This window comes from Phacochoerus africanus, chromosome X (genome assembly GCF_016906955.1).
Source record: "Phacochoerus africanus isolate WHEZ1 chromosome X, ROS_Pafr_v1, whole genome shotgun sequence".
Taxonomy (NCBI): domain Eukaryota; kingdom Metazoa; phylum Chordata; class Mammalia; order Artiodactyla; family Suidae; genus Phacochoerus; species Phacochoerus africanus.
The window spans coordinates 1162497-1187171 of record NC_062560.1 but is presented as its reverse complement, the minus strand read 5'-3'; the positions used below and the strand labels follow the sequence as shown (position 1 = coordinate 1187171).

Sequence of the window (24675 nt, the reverse complement as noted above, 5' to 3'; positions counted from 1 at the left end):
TCGTTTTGTTCTTTTTTGACGGGTCGTATTCCATTGCATCCACGGACCACGTCGTCTTTATCCGTTCCTCTGCGGATGGACATTTATTAGGTCGTTTCCATGTCTTGGCTGTTGCAGTGAACATAGCGGTGCCTGGAGCCTCTCAAATTAGGGTTTTGTCTGGGTCGATGCCCAGGAGTGGGATTGCGGGGACATAGTTCTATTTTTAGAGCTTTGAGGAACTTCTGTACTGTTTTCCGTCGGGGCTGCACGGATTTACACTCCCACCAACAGGACGTGCATACTATGTGGGTTTTACCCCAAGAATTAGAGCATCCAGTGAGTTTCTTCCACACCCATCACGTGCCTGCTGAAGACTCGGTCTTCGGGACGGGAGGACACTAGTCCCTTCCACATGTGGGCAGACAGCACAGGAAATGATATCTCTGTTCCATTCGTTTGATGTCTCACTGTCCTCTGCCTGGTGCTCCGGCTACTGAGGATGTTGCTGAACTAAAGTCATTTCAGATTGTCCCAAATTGTTTTAAGCAGGACACACTAGGAAAAGGCAGCTGCATTTACTTTCCACAGGGCAGTTGGGGCATTTTCTAAAGAAAATCATGGGATAGGACTAAACTCAGAATGCACGTGTCTGAGTAAATCTTGCTCAGTGATGGAAACAGATGCCCCGGGAATGGTTCCTGCAGAGGGAGGACCTCCTGGTCCGTGTCTCTTGACACAATTTCTTTTTTTCTTTAATTTTTAAATTATCACGGATTTACACTGTTCTGTCCATTGCTGCTGTACAGGAAAGTGACCCCATCATCCGTCTATACACACGCTTCCGCATAGTATCTTCCGTCATGTTCCATCACAAGTGACTGGACAGAGAGTCCCCTGTGCGGGACAGCAGGACCTCGCTGCTGATCCATTCTCAATGTCAGTTTGCATCGACTCAGCCCAAACTCCCCACTGCATCCCCCGCCCTACCCCCTCAGCAACCACAAATCTGGTCTCCATGTCTGGGAGTCTGTTTCTGTTCTGCAGACAGGTTCATCTGTGACATATTTTAGATCCCATAGAAGTGACATCATATGGTGTTTGTCTTTCTAACTTCGCTTAGTGTGAGAATCTCTAGTTGCATCCACGTTGCTGTGAGTGACATTATTCCATTCGTTTTTATGGATGAGTGGGGAACATGACACGAAAGCGGACGTCACATGAGGCATGACATACAAGTCATTAGATACAACTGCCCCATGACATGACAAAGCTCGTATCACAGTCCGAGAGCATCATGTAATCACCGAAACTAAGCCAGTCCCATCTCAAAGCTGGGGGAAAAAAAACCACAAAATATTGACTTAAACGTTATTTTGTATTGGAGTAGAGTTGAGTTACAATGTTTAGCTTCAGGTGTACAGCAGAGTGAGTCCGAGACACATGCACACACGTCCATTGTTTCTCAGATCCTTTTCCAGTATAGTTCCTGCATCACACTGAGCTGCATGTGCTTTATTTCCCCACGTGTTGCCTGTTTTCAGGGGCATGGCTTTCTGTCCGAGTCCGTGTTTTAGAAGAAAAACTGCTTTATCATCTTTGTGGCTGCTTAAGACTCTAGGTTTTCTACAGGGAAGCAGCCGCCCGTTAAGCCTCATTAAACTCTTTGACATGCCTGCCTGGAGGAGGGAGGGTTCTTGACAGTTTACAGACAACTTGGGCAGGAAATCAGGGAGTTCCCTGGTGGCTCAGTGGGTTAAGGACTTGACGTCCCTGCTGCTGTGACGCAGGTTCAATCCCTGGACCCAGAACTTCCACATGCTGTGGGTGTGGCCAAAAAAGAGAGACTTTGGTGGGAAGTTCACCATGATACTAATTTTATCAGCGGAGTGTGGGTTTGGGTCCAAGCCCAGTCCCTTTGGGACCATGTGTGGTCAGCAGAATAATGACCCTAAAGGTGTCCACTTCCTAATTCCTAGTGCCCAGGACAGGCGGGCATGTTACCTGCTGTGGTGACGCGGGGTTACAGATGCCGGTGGATTTAGGGTCCTGAAGCTGACCTTGAGATGGCAGCAACCTGGGATTATCCAGATGGGCTCATGGTAAGCCCGGGGTCCTCAGAAGTGGGTGAGGGGAGTTCCCATTGTGGCTCAGCAGGTTAAGAACCCCACACAATGTCTGGGAAGCTGGAGGTTCAATCCCGGGCCTTGCTCGGCGGGCTAAGGATCCGGTGTTGCCTCACGCACAGGTGGCAGGTGAGGCTCAGATCTGGCATTGCTCTGACCGTAGTTCAACTCCGATTCAACCCTGCAGCCCCGATCCAACCCCTAGCCTGGGAACGGGCATGTGCCGCAGGTGCTGCACTGAAAAGAATTAACAAAATAAAGTGGGTGAGGAGGGTAGAGGGAGGAGCCGTGACCAGGTGAAGGTCCCTCCTTTCGGGACGGGAGGCTGGGCAAGGTTGCCGTGGAGCCCGACAGGTGTGTGGTCTCTGGAAGGAAGGTCCCACACAGATTCTCCCCTGAAGGTTCCAGGAGGACCCACCCCACGGCCACCTCGGTCTTGGCCCCGGGAGGCTTCTGACCCCCAGACCTGTGAGATGATAAGGGGGCATCGTTGTAGCGTGTGTGCTGTGTTCTGGCCGCCCTTGGAGAGAAATACCACATATATGCGGCTGGTGAACTCCTAACTGGGGTCTGTCCCGTCCAGCCTGGGGACCAGACCAGGCGGAGTGGAGCCTCCGCATGACAGGCCAACAGCTCTTTGAGTAAACTGTGACCCCCCACCACCCGGGAAGAGGCTGGGGGGTTCCCAGCACACGTCAACCTTCTTGCTGAAGGACCTGACGGTCAGTGAAAACCAGAGCTGTCTGCCCCCCACGGTCACGGCAGTGCAAACCATGTCTGTGTCCCCACAAGCGACACGGACGCCTGGTCCCAAAATTCCCTGCAGGCACCGACTCAAATGTTTCTACCTTCTCTCTCTGATTTGTCTGTGTCATCCCTCCACTGTTTTCCTCCTTTTTAATTAATGCTTTTGGCTGCACCAGCAGCATGCAGAAGTTCCCAGGCGAGGCCGGGGTCAAACCTGTGCCACAGCAGCGACAATGCTGGATCCTTAACCCACCAGGGAACCCCTTTTTTTGTTTGTTTGTTTGTTTATGTATTTACTTTTAGGACTGGGTCCGTGGCATACGTAATTTCCCAGGCTAGGGGTTGAATCTGACCTACACCACAGCTCATGGCAACGCCGGATCCTGAACCCACTGAGCGAGGCCAGGGATCAAACCCGCATCCTCACAGAGACGATGGCAGTGTCTTAACCCACTGAGCCACAAGGGGACCTCCTGAGACCTGCTTTCCACTTCCTTGGATACACGCCCAGAAGTGGAGTTGCGGGGTTGTGCAGCACTTGTATTTTTCATTCTCTGAGGACCCTCCCTCCTGTTCTCCTCAGCGGCTGCACCAATTTGCGTCCCACCCACCGTGTCTGAGGGTCCCTTTTCTAGTTTTGGACATGCTATTAATTGAGGAATCTCTCTGTGCATGTCCCATTCCTTTTTTATCATCTTTATTTGCATGCAGATTTTCTACATCAAGGGTAGAGAACCCAGATTGTGGAAAAGACAGACTCTCAGCTGGACCCTGGAACGTTGAGATGGTCAGAAAACATGCAGGTGTTTAGAAGATGCTGGAGTGGCGTGTGCTTTAGGGTAACAGCCATGGTGCTGCTGTACAGCACAGGGAACGATGTCCAGTCCCGGGTGATGGAATCCGGTGGAGGATAACGCGAGGAGAAGAACGTACATATTATGTACAGCTGGTCACTTTGCTGCAGAGCGGAAATTGAGAGAACATGGTAAATCAGCTCTAATAGAAAAATGAAAATCTTCACAAAGAAGTAACAGCCACGGGTCTAAACACACTATCTGGATGTGCGTTTGGTTATGACGCATTCGTTCCTTTAGAATCAGGTGACTCTGCTGCTGTTCGTAGCCGTCCTGGTGAGGGGGAGGCGGTGTCTTACTGCTGGTTCGCACCTGTCTCATGATGGGCGACTTCGAGCATCCTTTCAGGTGCTCTTTGGCCATGGGAGTATCTTCTTGGCAGAACCCTCTTTCCATGCGGTTTGTCCAGTTAAAGAATTTGGTGGCTTGGTTTTCTTCGTGGTTGTGAACATTTAAAATATATATATTCAGTGGTTTGGATTTTTTTATGGTAACGTTTGTTGAAAAACATTCAGTGGTTTGGTTTCTTCATGGTTAACTTTTAAAAATCGGTAGTTTTGGAGTTCCTGTCATGGCGCAGCGGAAACAAATCTGACCAGGAACCATGAGGATGCAGGTTTGATCCCTGGGCTCGCTCCGTGGGTTACGGATCCGGTGTTGCCGTGGCTGTGGTGTAGGTCTGGCGTAGCGGTGGCTGTGGTGTAGGCCGGCAGCTGTAGCTCCGATTCGACCCCTAGCCTGGGAACCTCCATACGCCTCGGGTGCGGCCCTAAAACGATAAAAAGTAAACATCAATGGTTTCGTCTTCTTGGGGTTAACTTTTCACAGTTTTCCGTTTCATCGAAGGAGAGTCGACATACAAGGTTGTGGCCATTTCTGCTGTGCAGCAAAGTGACTCTGTGATCCACACGCATCCATTCGCTCTCAGATGCTCTGCCCGCAGGGGAGATGACGCAACCCGGGTAGAGTTCCCTGTGCTCGCCAGCAGGTCCCTATGGACCGTCCACTCCCCACACAAGACTTAAGGATGCTTCTCTTCTGACGGCGGGACACGGGCTTCTGTCCATCCTCGCCTCTCTCTCCAGGGTAGCAATCCCACTGCCTTCCTCTCCATCACTCCTGGGGCCTCTCCCGTGTGGACAAAAGAGAACTGTCGGATCCTGTGGGTATTTCCTAGACTCGGGGAGCCTGGAGGTGAACCCTCGTGTGCTCTTCTTTAGATTTCCGTGACCAGAGACTGATCTTATGCTTCCCAGCACCTGCCTGTATTGGGTGTAAAGGATCCTGAAAGCGACAGCTTGTGACGTCCTCCTGAGTGATGCTGAGGAGATGCAGTCCCGTCGTCTTCAGCCTGCAAAGCCATCTCACCCAAGAAGCCCCATTCCCGGGGCATCCGGCCATATGAGAAAGGCTGCCAGGGTAGGTCTCGGTTGCAAAGAAATGTTCCTTAAAACTCAGCTCTCATCTCCATGCCTCTCACTGTCTCCCAGTCTCCACATACGCTTCTCCTTTTCTGTGTGTGTGTGTCTGTCTGTTTAGGGCCACATCCGTGGCATATGGAGGTTTCCAGGCTAGGTGTCAAATCGGAGCTAAAGCTTCCAGCCTACATCACAGCCACAACAGATCTGAGCCACGTCTGTGACCTACACCACAGCTCATGGCAACGCCGGATCCTGAACCCACTGAGCGAGGCCAGGGATGGACCCTGCATCCTCATGCATGCTAGTCAGATTCCACTGAGCCACGGTGGGAACTCCTGCTGATCCATTCTCAATGTCCTAGTTTGCATCTATGAACCCCAAACTCCCCATCCATCCCACTCCCTCTCCATCCCCACACCCTTGGCAACCACAAGTCTGGTCTCTGAGAGTCTGTTTCTGCTCTGTAAATGGTTCATTTGTGCCATATTTTAGATTCCACATAGAAGTGATATCATATGGTATTTGTCTTTCTCTTTTTGACTTCACTTAGTGTGAGAATATCTAGTTGCATCCACCTTGCTGCAAAAGGCATTGTTTTCGTTTTATGGCTGAGTAGTATTCCATTGTGTATATATATCACAACACCTTAATTCATTCCTCTGTCGATGGACATTTAGGTGGTTTCTGAGTCTTGGCTGTTGTGATTCACCATTTTTGAAGGTTCCACTGCATTTACAGTTGTGATAAAATATTGGCTCTGTCTCCTGTGCTGTACAACATTATATAAGCTTCAGGTATACAACAAAGTGATTCATAATGTTTAAAGATTTTATTCCATTTATAGTTAATTATAAAAGACTGGCTCTATTCCCTGTGCTGTACAATAGAGCCTTGTAGCTTATTTATTTTATACACAGTAGTTTGTGCCTCTGACTCCCCTCCCCCTCCCCTCTGAAAACCATGGGTTTGCTCTGTGTCTGTGAGTCAGCATCTTCTTGTTCTATTCACTATTTTGTTGTATTATTTAGATTCTACATAGAAGTGACAGTATATGGTATTTGTCTATTTCTGACTTTACTTAGTTGATAAACTTTAGTTGCGTCCATGTTGATGCAAATTGCATGATTTCATTCTTTTTCAAGGTTGAGTAATATTTCATCATTCATATACGTTTATATAAAATTTCACATCTTCTTTATCCATTCCTCTGTCAGTGGACACTTAGGTAGCTTCCGCGTCTTGGCTATTGTGAAGAGTGCTGCTATGAACATAGGGGTGCATGGATCTTTCTGAATGACTGCTTTGGGGGTTTCTTGGACATAAGCCCAGGAGTGGCTTGCTAGATCATACCAGAGTTCTTTTCCATGATGGCCACTCTGACAGGTGTGAGGTGGTTCCTCCGTGTGGTTCTGCTTTGAAGGCCCCTGATGATGGATCAGTGTTGAGCTTCTGTTCACGTAGCTGAACTCACCTTGGCACTTGACCTCCAGCTCCATCTGGAGGTCTGAACCACTTTTACTCCATTCTGATTGTTAAGTGTACTTTTTAAATTTTTTTCCGTCCTTCCTCCTTTTAGGGCTGCACCAGCAGCATATGGAGATTCCCAGGCTAAGGGTCTAATTGGAGCTGTTGCTGCCTACCTATGCCAGAGCCACAGCGATGCCAGATCTGAGCCTCATCTGTGACCTACACCACAGCTCATGGCAACACCAGATCCTTCACCCACTGAGCGAGGCCAGGGATCGAACCCGCAACCTCATAGTTCCTAGTCGGATTCGTTAACCACTGAGACACAACAGGAACTCCTTAAGTGTACTTTTGCTTCATGACTAAAGCAGATGTACAATGCATGCTTGCCGGGCCACAGACTGTTTAGTTTAGCCTAAAGTTCAAATTAAATCACATATAAACCAGAATAACTTCCTCACACTTCAATATGTGAAAATTTGTTCCGTCATTTTCCTGTTCTGCTTGCTAATCTTTTTTTCTCATTGTAGTTGATTTATAATGTTGCTAGTTTCCTATATGCAGTAAATTGATTTATACATATGCACACATCTTTTCAGCTGCTTTTCCCCTATAAGTTATTACAACATATCGAGTAGAGTTCCCCGTGCTATTAGTCGGTCCTTGTCGTTTATCCGCTTTCTCTATCGTGGTTTATATCTGCGAGTCCCAAACTCCTCATTCATCCCTCTCCTGCCCTTTCTGCTTTGACAACCACCAGTCTGTTCTCTGAGTCTGTTTCTGTCTTGTGAATAAGTTCATTTGTGTCCTATTTTAGATTCCACATATAAGAGCTGTCATGTGGCATTTGTCTCTTTTCCTTTTTTTTTTTTTTTTTTAATTTTGGCCATGCCTATGGCCTATGGACGTTTCCAGGCCAGGGATCAAAATCCTGCCACAGCAGTGACCTGAGCTGCTGCAGTGACAGTGCAGGACCCTGAACCTGCTGTGCCCCCAAGGAAGTCCTGTCTTTCACTGCCTAATTTCACTTAGTATGAGAATCTCTAGGTCCATCTGTGTTGTTGTGAATGCCCTTGTTTTTTTCTTTTTTATGGCAGAGTAATATTCCATTGTGCATATGGACCACATCTTCTTGATCCATTCCTCTGTCAATGGATATTTAGGTTGTTTCCAGGTCTTGGCTGTTGTGAATAGTGCTGCTGTGACCACTGAGATGCATCTGTCTTTTTCAACTGAATATTTTGTTTTATTCAGATATATATCCAGGAGTGAAAGAGATTTTGGTAAACCATGAGTTTTTAAAAAGTCAGAATCGTTTCAGGTTGACAGAAAGGTTATGAGGATAAGACAGAGAAACCCACAGGTCCCACACCCATTTCCCACATATGACATCATGAGCATGTGCGCTGGTCGCAGTTAAGGCCCCAATACTGATGCTCCCTCGTTCACTGCAATCTATCTGTTACGAAGATTTCCGTAGCAGTTCCCACTGTGGCTCAGTCGGTTAAGATTCTGACTAGCATCTATGAGGATGCGGGTTTGATCCCTGGCCTTGCTCAGTGGGTGAAGGGTCCAGCATTGTGGCAAGTGGCAGTGTAGTTGGCAGATGTGGCTCAGATCCGGTGTGGCTGTGGTGTAGCTGGCAGGTGCAGCTCCGATTTGACCTGTAGCCCAGGAACTCCCGACGCTTTCACTTTTATCTTCACTCATCCTTAGTCCCTTGATTTAGTTTTGCTAAAGGATGAAAGGGATGAAAGGATTAGGCGCCTTTGGTTTTCGAGTTTACTAAGACCCCATTATTCCCAGGAGAAGCCGCCCTTTTAGGTGGACGTGGGGGGTGGCAAGTTTTGGTCCACATGCTCAGTTGTAGGACCAGCCCCTGGACTGAGTCGTGTGCAGTTCCAGCTGCTTCTGCTCCTCTGTTGCTCATTTTCTTCCTACAGCCCTGGCCACCACTGTTCTGCTTACTGATTTAATATCCCAGTTTTTTCTTTTTGGGGGAGCTGTGCTCATGGCAAATGGGAGTTCTCAGGGCCAGGGATCGAACCCACGCCATAGCAGTGACCTGATCTGCTGCAATGACAATACCAGAGCCTTAACCCACTGTGCCACCAGGGAACTTCTCCATAGCCCACTTTGAGAAAGTAGTTTTCCTTTTTCATTAGATTTCCCTATTTTTCTTAAAATATAACTCACTTTGAGATATTTACATTAACTATTTTAGTATTCACTGTCCTTTTTTTTAAAAAAAAAAAAAAAAGCACCCTGGGAAAAGAAGAAGAATCTATGCTTGAAATTGGAGTTTCCTGGGAGTTCCTGTTGTGGCTCAGCAGGTTCAGAAACTGACTGGTAGCCATGAGAATGGGGATTCGCTCCCTGGTCCCACTGAGTAGGTTAAGCATCTGGTGTTACCGTGAGCTATGGTGTAGGTTGCAGATTTGGCTCAAATCTGGCATTGCTGGGGCTGTGAGGTCGGCCGGCAGCTGTAGCTCCAATTCAGCCCCCAGCCTGGGAACCTCCCTATGCTGCAGGTGCAACCATAAAAATAAAAAATAAAACAGAGAAACCGAAATTTCCTGAAGATCTGGGTAACCCCCTGGAAATGTGTCACAAGCCCATGTGACAGCATTGCTAGTGTTAAGGTGGGACAAAGGGGAGACCCCCCCCCCACATCATGCACAGAAATAACCTTCCCAGAGGCCGAATTTCAGGTGACCCCGTAGGTGTGGTGTTTTGAGTGGAGAGGGGAACTTTCTCAGGGACACAGCAAGTTCGGAAAAGAGGATTAATGGATGGAGCTACAGACTAAAAAAGGTCCTTATTGAGTTATAGCTGCCGTACAATAGCCTATAAGTTGCAGGTGTCTAATAACGTGGTTCATAATTTTTAAAGGTTAAATTCCATTTATAGTGACGGTAAAATACTGACTCCGTTCCCTGTGCTGTACCATCTATCCTTGTAGCTTATTTTATACCCAATAGTTTGTACTCTTCATCCCCTCCCCCCGGTCACCACTGGTTTGTCCTCTGTATGTCTGCTGCTGCTTTTTCATTATATGCACTAGTCTGTTGTAAAATTTAGATTCTACATATTCATGATCTCATAGGCTACTTGTCTTTCTCTGTCTGACTTTACTTGGTAGGAGAATCTCTAGGTCCATCCATGTTGCTGCAAATGGCATTGGTTCATTCTTTTTGATGGCTGAGTAATATTCCACTGTATATATGTACTGCATCTTCTTAAGCCGTTCCTCTGTCATGGACATCTAGGTTGCTGCCACGTCTTGGTTGTTGTAAACGGCACTGCTATAAACTTAGGGGCGCATGTACCTTTTAGAATTACATTATACAATATATCATACAGTCTTTGTAGCTTATTTTATGCGTAGTTGTTTGTACCGCTTCCTCCCCTCCCCCATCTTACTCCTTCCCTCTCCCCCCTGGAAACCACTACTTTGTTCTCTGTATGTTAGTCTGATGCTTTTTTTTTATTGTTTGTTGTATAATTTGGATTCCACATATAAGTGATCTCATATGGTATTTGTCTTCCTCTGTCTGACTTCACTTAGGATGGGAATTTCTGGGTCTCCCCATGTTGCTGCAAATGGCATGATTTCCTTCTTTTTATGTCTGAATGGTATTCCACTATCTGTGGACCACATCTTTTTAATCCATTCCTCTGTCGATGGACATTTAGGTTGTTCCCCTGTCCTGACTGTTGTGAACAGTGCTGCAGGGAACACAGGGATGCATGGATCTTCTTTGAAGGATCTTCTTTGAATTCTGCAATATATCCTCGTGGCTTATTTATTTGTTGCAGACTTCTGTGTATGTCTTAATCCCCTCCCCCCGCTTACCGGTGCCCTCTAGCCCTGGAAACCTCTGTCTGTTCTCTGCGAGTCTGCTGCCTCTGTGTTGTGTTCACGAATGTGTTGCATTTTTTTTTAGATCCCACACCTGAGTCATGTCCTACAGTATTCGTCTTTCTGTATCTGACTGACTCCCCTTTGGGGGCAGCTACAGATTTTGGATCTTCCATAAAGGTGACGGATTGCAGAATCCACTGGCTCAGTCAAGAGCATCTGGGAGAACGCCAGGATCAGACCCCGGGGAGCAGCGTCATTCAGGGTTGGGGGAGGAACCGGATCGAGAGGCAGAGGGAGCTTGTTTCTTAAAAATTACCTTTTCACAGGCAAGTCAAGAGGCTACGGAGCCGCGGACATCGCGGGAGAGGTGGGGTGGTTGGAGGAGAAACGGCCCTTTCGAGGCTGGGGACCAGCGGCAGGGGTGGGACGTGGGCGACGACCCGCGTGGAGAGGGGACGTGCAGGGGGCGGGGGCTCTGCCGTGTGAGGAGCGGGGCGATGGGGCGCTTCTGTGCCCAGAGCCCCGGGGCGGGGACATGGGGCAGGTGGAGGGCGAGTTCCCTGTCCACCTCAGAGGGGACAGGGGCCCGGGGCACCCTCAGCCCCGGTGGGAACTAGGCAGTAAGAACAGGCCTGCCTGGTCCTCCCCGCGGTCACGCAGTTCTCAGCACGCAGTTCGGGAAAGGGGTCCACGCCTCCCCTGACGCTTTCAATCCCAGAAGCAAGGTAGACACACGCTAAATAATTATGTCTGTAGCATGTGCAATGAGGATGTGATACTATGTACGATGACTGTGTAGAATAACCATGAGGTTATGTGCAGTATAGAGTCGAGATCGTGCAGAGCGAATGTGTAACTGGGATGACGCAGAACGTGCTGAGTATGTGACAGATGATGCAGAATGAATAGGTAACAGAGATGAGTACAGAATCATGCAGAGTGAGGACACCCAGGATGCGTGTATAATAGAGATGACGCAGAAGGAATGTGTGGACAACAGGAGAGAGATTGTGCAGACGGAATATTAGGATGTGAGGCAGAATCTGTAGACTGAGTAACAGATTGTGCAGAATGAATAGAGATTATGTAACGTGAATACATAGCAGTTTGTCATATACTGTAACTATGCTAGTGTCTACAACAGGGTGCGTTATGTGGTCATTTGTTTACATACACCGGATTCGTGAGTGTTTGATTTTAACAGTATATACAGTAACTTGTATATTGTGTATGACATTGGATATTTCACGTACATAGTAGACTTTATATTATATATTGCATGTTATATATACCGTTATATATTTGTTATATGTTACATATTATATATTAATATGTAATATATAATTATGCAATTAATATACTCTAATGTGCATATACAATTTACAACATACAATATATACTATATGCATTACAAGTTCAAAATTGCATATGCTACATGTTACATATGTACCATAATTTACAATATATTGTCTCATAAATGGTATATATTTTCATATTGACACTTTATAACAGTTGTTAATAAGATAAACCCAAATATAGACATGTGCCTATACTACAGGATAGTGCAGACATGACTATTTTTTCAATTGTTAAATTCAGTATTTTTATTTTTTCTATCATAGTAGATTTATAGTATTCTGTCCATTTCTACTGTACAGCAAAGTGACTCAATCATCCATATATAATTTCTTTTTCTCACATTATCCTCCATCGTGGTCTATCCCAAGTGACTGGACATGGTTCCCTGTGCTGTACAGCAGGATCTCATTGCTTTTCTATTCCAAAGGCAATAGTTTGCATCTGTTAACCCCAGACTCCCCGTCCACCCCACTCCCTCCCCCTCTGCAACCACAAGTCTGTTCTCCAAGTCCACAAGTTTCTTTCTCTTCTGTGCAAAGGCTCATGTTTAGATTCCAGATTTCCTTAAAGGCTGCTTCCTTTCAGGCTAAAGACGTTACAGACGAAGCACCTACCTTCCTGAAGCCTGTGACTCCAGACAGCGTCCCTGGAGGACGTCCCGGCATGAAGGCTGGACGCTGTCCTGTACGGTGAATCAGATGACACCTCTGCTCCACCCAGTCCACCTCCAAGGGGGAGCATGAACATCAGACATCATCACCACAGGATCTCCAACACCGTTTGTGTGAAATGGATGCTATGAGGACTCCTGCGTGGGATGGTATGAAGTATGGAGAGAGACGGGAGCTGCTCACATGGACACTCACCTTCCTCCTCCTCTCCGTCCCCAGGGGCTCCATCCACACGGCCTCTCCTGCTGCTCGAGGCTCCGTCCTGAGACCTGCCTGGGCACATCCCCACTTGTGGAGCCGGAGGCAGCCTCAGGGTCTGAACGCTGGCAGCTGTCTGCGGAGCAGCCGGGATTCCTCGGGGAAAAGAGAAACAGGTTCCGATTGTTTTAGGTACCGATGTCCCTGCAGCCTGGGGTCCAGGTAACGGTCTCGGTAGCTACCCGACTCCCCATCTGCTGATGAGACGTCTGCTCCCCTCGAGAAACCCAGCCCAGGGCTAAGGAGACCTTACATCCTCCGGGGCCAGCCCCCTGCTGACCCTTCACTCTGGGCCCAGAACAGTCCTGACGAATCCGTCCGTCACGTAGCCCTGGGTGCTGGCGATTCTGTTAATTCCAGTCTCTTCCTGGTCTAGAATTTATGAATCCACCATCGCTCAGTTAGCTGGACCCCCAGAGCCGGCATAACCACACTGGGTTTTTTTGTTCCCCCTCTGGGGTCATCCCCCGCCTATGATCTGGGATCAAAGCTTTTTTTTCTTTTTAGGGCCGTGACTGCAGCATATGGAAGTTCCCAGACTATAGGGGTCGAATCGGAGCTGCCGCTGCCAGTCTACACTACAGCCACAGCCATGTGGGGTCCAAGCCCCTTCTGTGACCTACACCACAGCTCACGACAGAGGCCAGATCCTTAACCAAGAGAGTCCCCATACCTCTCATGAGAAGATCTCCTGAGCAGTTCCCTGAGGCCGACGGAAAGGGGGAACTGCTTGGGCGGACACCGGTGAGTCCCTGAGTAACAAAGGGCTGTCAGCACCACCCTGAGGTCCTCCAGGGGCCTTGCTTCCAGCATTGGAGTCCCTTGATTCCTCCCAGAAAATATCAGAGAATCCATCTCGGATGGTTCCATTCCTGGACCTCCTCCCAGAGGTTACAGACTGTGAGTCTAGACCCTAGAATAGAAGGATGACATTGGACAGGTTCATTATTTTGCCATTAACTCATATGTCCTTGAGTTGCACAGGACCGGGCTGGGCTGGCTTTTAAGTGTCAGCTGTCTACCAGGTCTCACTGGGAAACCGGTGGTTGGTTCCGACGTGGCAGCGGCTTTGAGAGTTTTTAGAGATTCCCCGAGAGAAATCACTCTCTTCCATCAAATGACCGCAGCAGAATGGCCGCAGTGCTCACAGCGCTAAGACTTCCCCGTGAAGCCGTCTGCTCTGCTCCTGGGACGTCAGGTCATAGGAGCTGGAAGGACCTCGCCTTCTCGGTGACAGTGACTACAGTTGGGATTAACTTTCGGAGCAGATGCGCGATGGCTGTCTGCTTCCCACCTCTGTCACTGACGACTTTGCAGGCAACCTCCCACCCTGGGTGCACATGCCCGCTGCGCAGATGCACACATGCAGACACAGACATGTACAGAGATGACACACACACACCTGTACGCACACGCTCACATAAGCAAAGACACACTTGTAGACACATGCATACACAAAACATACAACATGGGCAGACATGCAGACACGCAGAAATAGATACACACACACATGCACAAAGACTCACACAGATACATAACATACAAGACCACACCCTCACACGGACACCCCTGTGCACACAGTGAGTTCTCTAGAATCCAAAAACCACTCTCCTGCCTTCTCTTTACCCAAGTTCAAAAACTACAGATTTATGGCCTTTCATTTTTCTGAGTTGAAAATACAACCAACAGTTCCCAAGTTCAGATGCATATGTTTCTAGGCGTCTCAGCACTGTTGGATGTGTGTATATTACATATGCTCGGCTGTCCCCACTTACACACGGACATTCTAGAGGCGCTTGGTATATGTACACACACACACACACTGGGGTAGATGGACGACCAGATCAATAGATACCAGTTGCTATAACTCACAGTATGAGTCCGCTCAGCTGCCAAAAGCAGATACCCCAGACGGGGCGGCTTCAACAAGAGGCATTTATCCCTCCTGGTGCTGGAGGCTGGCGTCTGAAGTCCCCTGGCAAGGCGAGGCCGCTGCCTGGACATTCGCAAGTGCCCTGGCGGTTCTTACTGCGAGCCAGCCGGCTGGCTGGAGGAGACCTGCAGGTGACCACAGAGGATGTCCAGGGGGATGAGAGGAGAAGGGGAGCTGCCAGCATCGTCTGTACCTACGGAGATGAAGGCAAACCCCTGCTCTGCAGAGCAGCAGGAAGCAGTTCAGCTTTGGGCTGCTCTGGAGGGCAGGCAGGTGGGTTCCAGAACCTTCGGACTCAGATGGTCCCTGCTAGCCAGCTCCAAACTCTGTTCTGCAGATTCAGCCTCGGGGCATCTGAGTCCACACACGTGTTCCAGGACCGGGGTGCTGGATGTTGGGGCATGGGGAGGTGGGGGTGCAACCTGACCTCTGACACTGCAGCGCCCCCAGCAGGCAGCTTCTCATGGGGCTCCAGCCAGGTAGACCGGTTGGGCATGCTCCCCTTTGGAAGGGGACCCAAAGAGCCTTAAGTCCTGCCCTCACATTGTTCGCAGGCTCCTAGGGACGCTCGTGAAAATCAGTTCGTGGAAAAGTAGATCTTTCTCCCTGAGCTTTCAGCTTCTGCTCATCTGTCCGGTCATCAGAGCTTCCCAAGGAGTTACCTTCCCTGCAGTGTCCGCTCCCTCGCAGCCCTGGATCCCGCAGCCTCTCGTGGTCCCTCTAAAGAAGTACCATGGACCGGGCAGCTTCAAAGGAGGAAGATGTGCTGTCTTAGTGTTTTAAAGGCCAAAGCCTCAAGTCAGGCTGCCTGCAGAGCTGGTTCCTCTGGAGCAGCTCCAGCGGAGAATCTGTCTGTGGCCTCGCCCAGCTTCTGGAGGCGGCAGCAAGTCCTGAGCGTGCGGTCCCTCTCCATCCCCAGAGCCTAAAGCCCAGCATCTCGCGATCAAATGGTCCTCTGCCTCTTATGGGAACCTCTGTGATGACGCTGACCACCTGGAAAATCCCGGCCATCTCCCCAGCCAAGGTCCTTCACGTGGCCACAGCTGCAAGTCCCCTCTGCCGTGGGACGTCACAGAGTCGCAAGGTCTGGGGGTCAGGGTGGTGGACGTCCTTGGGGACAGGGCTCTGTCCCCCACACAGGGATCAGGATGTGACGTCTTTGGGGATGTGGTTCTGTCCCCCCCCACACACACACTGAGCTCCTTCACTTCTAATGCTGTCTTGCTGTATCTTTAAACAACAGCCCAGAAATAAACGCACACACCTATGGCCCCTTAATCTTCCACAAAGGAGGCAAGAACGTAAAAGTGTCTTTCCAACCAGGGCTGGAAACCTGGACAGCTGCACATAAATCAATGAAACTAGAACACGCCCTCACACCATGCACAAAATAAATGCAAAATGGGTTAAAGACACAGTGCCATATATCTCTGAGATCCCAGCACAAACATTTTCTGATGTAAATCATACCACGTGTTTCTTAGGTCAGTCTCCCAAGGTAATAAAAGTAAACAAACCAATGGGCCCCAATCAAACGGACAGGCTTTTGCATAGCGAAGGAAACCGTCAACAAAACAAAAAGACAACCTATGGTTTGGGAGAAAGAGTTGTGAACAACGAGACATGGGATTAACCTCCAAAATAGACCAATAGCTCCTGCAGCTCAATATCCCAAACAACCCAATCAAAAAACGGGCCAAGACCGAGCAGACATTTCTCCAAAAACATACAGGTGCCCAACAGGCACACGAAAAGATGCTCAACATCCCTAATTATCAGAGAAATGCAAATCCAAACGGCAGTAAGGTACCCCCCTCCCACCTGTCAGAATAGCCATCATTAACCTATGACAAATGCTGGAGGGGGTGTGGAGAAAAGGGGGCCTCCCCCACCCTGTTGGGGTGTAAATTGGTACGACCACTATGGAGACCAGTGTGGAGGTTTCTCAAAAAGCTAAAAAGAGTTGCCATATGATCCAGCAATCCCACTCCTGGGCATATACCCAGAAAAAACCATTCAAAAAATACATGCACCCCAGTGTTCACAGCAGCACTATTCACTACAGCCAAGACCTGGAAACAACCTGAATGTCTATAGACAGAGGAATGCATGTGGAAGCTGTGGCATATATATGCAATGGAATACTACTCAGCCATAAAAAAGGAATGAAATCACGCCATGTGCAGCAACATGGATGGACCTAGAGATTCTCATACTAAGTGAAAGACAAATATATGACATCACATATGTAGAATCTAATGACAGAAATGAGCAGTCTCAGAAAAAACAGACCTATGGTCTCCAAAGGGGAAAGGAAGGAAGGGATGAATTAGGAGTTTGAGATTAGTAAACTACTGTACATAAAGATAACAAGAGCCTACAGTACAGCACCTGGAACTGTATTCAATATCTTGTCATCACCCATAATGGAAAAGAATCAGAAAAAAGAATACATATACACACACACATTCAGTATCTTGTAATAACCTTTAAGGCATCAGATTCTTTTCATTATAGGTGATCACAAGATACTGAATCTCTGTGTGTGCATATATATATATGTTAATCACTTTGCTGTACACCAGAAACTAGCACAACACTGCAGATCAACTATTTCAGTTAAGTGATTAAGAGATGCCTACCGGAAGCTGAGTGGATTGCACAGTATGGATATCAGCAGGATCCCGTTTTCCAGGTCAGGGAGGAGGACGACACTGGGCCGGGAGCTGTCGTCCTCCCACGCCCTCCCCTCCCTGAGACTCTCATGGCACCCGCGCTCCCCACGGGCCACCTGGTGGACACGGGTGAGATGCCCTGTGGGAAGGGAGCGATCCAACGGGGTGGAGGTTGAAGGCAAGGGCCACCCCGGCCCCTCCGGCCAGGCCCTGGGCTGCTGTTGCATCCCCGCTTCCTTCAGACCCTGGGGATGAGCAGCGCCGGCCCGGGGAGCCTCGGCAACGTGTCCCTGGGGGCTGGGGGTCCGCAGCCTTGACCAGGATGGATGTGACCTGTCCAGGCTCCTTGCGGCTCCCCACCAGATGCCTTCCTGCTGGGCTCCACCCCCTTCCAGCAGAAGGAGCATCTTCTCGCAGTGGACAAGCTGCTGGCAGAGCAGGAGGAGCTTAACTGGTCATGTGCCCGGCAGGAGGCTGAGGCTGGAGGACCGGCTGGCCGGGCTCTTCCTGTGCACCGGCTCCCAGGTGCCGGTCCGTGTTCACCCCCACCTGTGCCCTGCTTTCCTAAAAATGACATGGGAAAACTTCATTAATCGTTTTAAAATTATTTAAAAATATTTTAAATTATTAAATATTTAAAATTAAGTAAACGTATTTTAAAATATTTAAATTTAATGATTTAAAAGGATAAAATACAAACATGATCAACAATTTTTAAATGAGAATACAAAAATTATAAAGATGGCAACAAGATGATAAAATTATTAAGTGATAAACAAGGATTTAAAAGGATAAACTGATTTAAAATGGTAAAAAATGATTATAAATAAAAATGACAGTAAAATGATTTTTAAATAATGACTTTAAATGACTAACATGGGCGTTCCCATCGTGACACAGTGGAAACGGAACCAGGAGGTTGTGGGTTCGATCCCTGGCCTTGCTCAGTTGGTTAAGGATCCGATGTTGCTGTGCCTGTGATGTAGGCGGGCAGCCACAGCTCCGACTGGACCCCGAGCCTGGGGACCTCCATATGCCCTCGGTGCGGCCCTAAAAAGACAAAAGGCAAAAATAAGTGACATGATTGAAAAGGATAAAAATGGAAGAAATGTTAAAATGATTTTTAAAGATAGTGATTTAAAGTGAGAAAAATGACTTAAAATGAGAAAAGTGATAGATGGTAAAATGACTTTTACATGATTACAAAAATGATTAAACATGACAGGAAAGTGATTTTTAAATGATTTAAAATGACAGTAAAATGATTTAAATGATTTAAAATGAGAAAATTAAAAATTATAAAAATGAGACAATATTTAATTGATGACAAAATCAAAATGTGAAAATGTTTTAAAATTATAAACTGATATGAAATGACGAAAGTGAGAAAAATGATTAAAAATGTGAAATGATTCAAACTGACATGATTTTTAAATGATAAATTGATTTAAAATGACAAAAGAGAAAAAAGTGATAAAAATGGAAAAGATGTTAAAATGACAAATGATAAACAATGATTTAAAATGAGGAAAATGACAGTAAAATGACTTAAATGATTATTTAAAATGATAAAAATGATTAAAAATAAAAATGATGGTAAAATGATTTTTAAATGACTTAAAATGAGAAAAGTGATTAAAAATGATAAAAATGACAGCCGTTAAAATATTTAAATGTCAGTGATAAAAATGATTAAAAATAAAAGATGCTAAAATGTTTTAAAATGATAATGATTTAAAATACCAAAAGTGAGAAAAATGATTAAAAATGATTTAAAATGCCTAAAACTGACGGACAATAACATGATTTTTAAATGATAACCAGTGATTTCAAAGGACAAAAAGGATGAAAAGTGAAAAGTGATAAAAACGACAGAAAAATGGTGGGTAGGATGGGTTTTTAAAGGATTAAGTCACATGTCACATCCTGACTTCAGGTTGGTGCTGACAGGTGGCATTTACATAAGAATGAAGCACCTGCAGAGAAAACCCCACAGGAAGAGCACCCCTCCCCCAAATCCAGACTAACAGGCTAAGTCCAGTGGTGTCTACACACCTTAAGAATTGAGAAGGGCCAGGACCAGGCTAATTCCCTCCCAGGGGACCGTGAACCCCTTTCTTAAAAAAGCTGACTTTTCTCAGGTGCTGAGTGGGCAGGGGGCGTGTGTCCCCTTCGTGTGCTCCTCTGGGTCACCACCCTCCAGAGGGTTTTCTCCTCCCAGGAGCTCTGGGACAGTCTAGACGGGGCTTCTGGGGAAGCTGACCCTGAGGTGTGAATTGCCGGGTACCAGGGTCATCAGGAAAGAGGAGGGGGGCGCAGGGTCTGAATCAGGCCAGCAGCACCTCCTTTGCTCAGGCCCAGGGGCGCCTCCCTCCCCAGAGGCAGGTGGGGTTTAGGCCAAGACACCCAAGACCAGGGCTTATCAGGGGCACAGCGCAGTCACCCGGACCTTCCAGAAAGGCAGAGCTCTGGAAACTTGGGGGTGGGGGCTCTGCCTCTTGCAGGTGGGTCCGCCTTGCTGGTCAAGGTCCTGATGACTTTTTTAATATGCCCAATTTAGAAGCCGAGGGTTCAGTTTTGGGGCAAAATGAGGACTGGAGCCCTGGAGGCAGCATCTCAGGAGCGCTGAAGAAGCCCCTGCTAAGAGGCAGGGGGAGGGTAGTGTGTCTGTGATCTCAGTGAAGGGGGAGTGGCCCTGCCACCCAGCACACATTGTGGGGCAGATCCCTGCTGGTCACAGGGAGCAGACGTCACCATGAAGGATGCGAGTGCCATCCTAACACCAACAGAGGAGGTGCAAGACGTGGGCTTGTCGACTGAAAAAAAATCCACAACCTGAGAGTTAAGTTTTCTTTGGGGTGAAATTAGGACTGAAGCCCTGGAGACAGCATCACAGGCAGCCTGAGAACCGCTTGCAGGCAGTGAGGGGGGAGCTGGGTAATAGAGGAGGGTTTGCAACAAGGGGCAGGGAGCAGGACAAAAAGAGGCCTGGGCTCCCCGAAACCCTTCCTTGACAGGCACCTCCGCTCTCAGGGCAGGATCCTGAGTGTGCACAGCCTGCAGGACTCACCTGCTCTCACCCCTGGAGGTGACTGATTCCCAGATGACCCTGACATTCTTCATCCTTAGCTACAGACCTGCGGAAATACCACCCAGGGAGGAAAAGGGGGAACAGCAGGATGTGATCAAGCGGAGGGGGAGGTGCCTGAAGCCAGGCACACACATTCCACAGAAGTTTGTGGCTGGTCTCCTGAAGGTCACTGCCAGTCCCAAGAGCAGACATCACCATGAAGGAGTTTAGTGTTTTCCAGATAGGAGGAAATGCAAGAATGGGGCACATAAATCTCTCCTAATAATATCTCTGAAGGCCTGTTCTTCTCCTTTCCCATGAGCCTCAGATTCCCCACTCCTGGTCCCACCTGGAGCTCTGCTCAGTGGGAGCTACAGGTCTGCAGCTGCAGTGGCTCATGTTTTACTCCATGTAAGAGGCTGACGGCAGGTGCCAAACTTCAGCTCACAGGGCTCCCCCGGGGGTCATAAATTCGACCAGAGCTCTGAGAGGCATTTCATGACCATTTCGCCCAAGGTGCTAGGAATGCTCACTCCCAGGTCCGGCAACGATTCACAGACAGGCCACTCAACGTGCTTTTAGTGGACTAGGCGTTATTAACAGTAGCTCAAAGTCTCTGAACCGTCTGTCTCCTAGTCTGTCACGGTCCAGAAAATACTCCCTCTTGTTGCATCTTCCCATAGCCAGTGTTACTCTCTCACAGTCGCTCGTCTGGTAAAGAATAACTGTTTCAAATCTCCCAGTCGTCATTACTTTGTTGGAGGCTCAGTTTACACATTTCACATACAAGAAACCATCACCTTGCAAAACAGGCAAATACAAACAATGTAGCTGATACCATTAGGCTGTAAGTAAATCCTTAAGCCAAGCGCATCACAGCAAACCAGTTCCTAAAGATGGCATCAAGACTAGGGAGTGGGCCCCTCCAAGCAGCATAGGAGACCTCAGAATTTGGTACCCTAATCGTCTGGTTACTACCTCTTAAATCTGTTGGGTACTTTGTGAAGGCTTCCATATGACTGATACACATTCTAATCCTATTGAAAGTACAAAAATGGCTGGTAGATTATCATACTAGCTGAATGCACCTCTCTCAATCATTAGGCTTGCATCAGTGATGGACTGGTTGGCGTCATCTTTTGATTGTTACAAATGTGGACTTAAGTCCTAGGGAATCCTAGAGTACATCTTCCTCTCCATCCTGCTGGAACCCCAAAGCCATAGATGGGTACCACGAATCCACTGAGTTCCACTAGGTGCGAGCCGGTGACTCTCTGGTCGCACAGACCCAGTCTGTTCCATACCAGCCACTGTTAGTTTATAAAGGGAATAATACATAGGCTTTGTTTGTAAGGCGCCCAGCCGTATTTCCTAATGTTAGGAGGTTATGCGGATCACGTTTAGTGTAATTTAATGATTCCCAACATAGGGGACTTTAAACTGAAATAGCCATAGCCTGGTGCTAACTATATAAGTCCATCCCATAATTGTGGGAAGGTCCCTTGTAATAAGCAGGAGTTACAGGTTTTGATGGAGACGTAGCTCATGCGTTTGAGTGACCCCGAAGGAAAATTCCTATTTATGTTCAGAGTCAGAGCAGGTGAACATTAGTTGGCCAAGGGAGAAAAATCTCATCCAGTAATATCGATCGTGGCCTGTACAGGACGGAACTCTTTCTTCTAAAATAACTTCCTAAGGGCTATCCCATCGGAACCCTGGAAGGGAGAAGCCCACCCAGGTAACCCAGAAATCCTGAACACAGGTCACTGGTCACACACCCAACACGTGCACCCATTTTTAAAATGACCACAGGGTCATTCTTCTGAGGGAAGAACACTGGATCCATGTGGAAACGTTTAAGGAGTCACTACATCACGAAAGGCATCAGGTCCAGCATCTGGGGTCAGCTGTCTACCTCCGAGGTTGGCGTCTTCTCATCCCTGTGTGTTTTCTCCTCCATGTGAATATTGTTTTAAGATGATTTTGAGGTCCAGGAGTCCAGTCCAGTCCAGGGGTGATTTTGAGGTCCAGCAGTCCAGTCCAGGGCAGGGGCCTTTGTCGTAAGGGGGGAAACAGGAATCCAAGAGTCCATTCCCTTTATTTTGCTTGCTGCCCGTGAGGTCGTTCCGTGTACCTGGTGAGGGCCTTCCTTTCGGCTTGGAAATAATCCTTGATTTTCCAGTCCTTTCAGTTTGCATGGTCCCCTTGTCGCAGGTTCCAGGGCGTCTGATCTTCATCCAAGAACAGGTCACTGAGATACACTTTGGAAACAAGCTTAAGAATGTTCCTGCAGAAGCTCAGTTCAGCTTTACAGCAATAGAACAGACAGCAAAGAACGATCTAGGAATTAAGTCTTCGTGATGCCAACTGCAATGAAAAGAATTCGATGAACAGATTTAGCACATGTCCATTGAAACATCTTTTTCTCTCTACAATTACTCTCATTTTTGTCAAATATAGCCAAACCAAGACTGATCCATCTGCCGATCAAGTCTGGTGTCCACAACCTCGGCCGGATGATTTATTTATGGAAATATAATCGATCATAAGGAGGGTTTTCGGAAAATTGGCTTTGCTAGAACTTTTACAAGGAATCTCAGGCTAAGGGATTACAAGGCAGCTCAGGGCTAGGAACGTCATGCCAAGGGCTTGTCAGACATTTTCTCTTCAAGATCTAGGTCAATTCCTCGCTTTTCAAAAACCCAAATACCTTGAGGTTTCTGCAGGCTACACACCAGGAGGCCCTCCTAACTGATCTGATAAAGCTGCTGGGAACCTGAGAGTTTCTACTCTCCGAAGGGATCAGGCACAGAGAGGAGAGAAATGTTTCAATCCTGCTTCCAAAGGGATAATTTACCAAACCGCTTGATGGGGAGAATCTTTATACCTGGAAAGCACAGATTAAAAGACAGTCCTGTTTCAAAGAGAAACCATAAAATTATAACCATATGCCCCAGTTCACACAGCCCAATGTAACCAATCCTTTTTGTTTAACTGTTTACGAAACCATCACCTTTCCTTGTAGAATTCTTTCACTTCTTACCCAGCTCATCATTAAGGTCTGGACGTCAGAAACTTGTATTTCTTTAATAAAAAGTCCTTCCTATAGCTCTTCTGGAAGAGGAAGCATTTTGGCAGAGGCATCAAGGTCATTAACTGTTACAATGACAAAAGACCTAAGGCACATTTAAATCTGATTACAGTGCAAATGAACTAGAAAATGTGGTTACTGTTGTGGCATAGAACGTTTTGAAATAACTAGAAAAAGATTATTATAACACAGAACCAGTACATAGCCAAGTTTCAGAAACTGTGTCAGTTCTAGAATATTTATCTCAAAAACATCAATTCATCTGTATAACCTGAGGTTTATCACCCATTTGATAAGGCTCCCCTTGTATTTTAACATACCAAATAATTCTAGTTAATTTAACATTGTTTTTCCTTTTGGGATGCCTCAGGGGTCCTGTGAAGCATTCCAAAGTTAGCTGAGTTAAAAGAACTTTAATTAGAATTGGATTGGAAGTTTATCAAAAATCAGCTTTTTTTTTTTTAATTTGGTTAGATAGAATCATAGGTTGCTGTGGAGAATCCTTTTTCCTTAACCAACGTTACAAGCGATCGCAAAAGCAAACACAGCAGATCACTTAAAAGAACGTTCTGTTATATAATCTGTTATCAAAGTAGCATTCCAAGGAAACTTTGTTCTCTTAGCAAAGAAAAGCCAAGGTCAAGTTTTGCACCCGCTTATTATAAAATCGATTCACTCAGTTCAGCTCCCTCTAAGCGTGGTTCTGACACTGCAACCCTTCCCTCCGGGTCCACTTCCCACAAACCTCCCAGCACTTTCTGTATCCATTGGTTTGTCCCCTAGTTTCCATTCCAAACAACAAGCAACAGACTTCCTCTTCTTTTCCCTTGAGGAACGAGAATTCCATTCCTCATTCCTTCTTTCCTGAAAACACATATCCCACTTTTCTAAAGTAACCATGAACAAGTCTTTCATAATTTCTAAAAAACCATGCGTTTTGTTTCTTTGCTTGTGTTGGGGAGAACACCTCAGGGTGGCTCAGAGCCGCCCTTCGTGCCTTTAGTTTTCTGTGCAGTAATTCATGTCTGAGTTTCTTAGTTATTTGGGAAAGACCTAGCTACTCAAAAACTGATCATGTAACAATTGAGCACAATTCTAATTTGCACAGTACCAATATATGGAGAGTGCATTCTTAAGTAGACATTTGTAAGATAACTAT

At 47.2% G+C, this 24675-nt stretch overlaps 1 long non-coding RNA gene across 1 annotated transcript; it reads right to left on the bottom strand.

The window, feature by feature from the left end:
* Positions 1-12302: 12302 nt before the first annotated feature.
* On the bottom strand, positions 12303-15003 carry LOC125118357 (uncharacterized). The gene is made up of 3 exons (XR_007132819.1): positions 14620-15003; positions 13421-13660; positions 12303-12843 (listed from the first exon to the last, which is right to left on the bottom strand). It is a non-coding gene; the product is annotated as an uncharacterized LOC125118357 (long non-coding RNA).
* Between the last annotated feature and the right edge of the window lie 9672 nt (positions 15004-24675).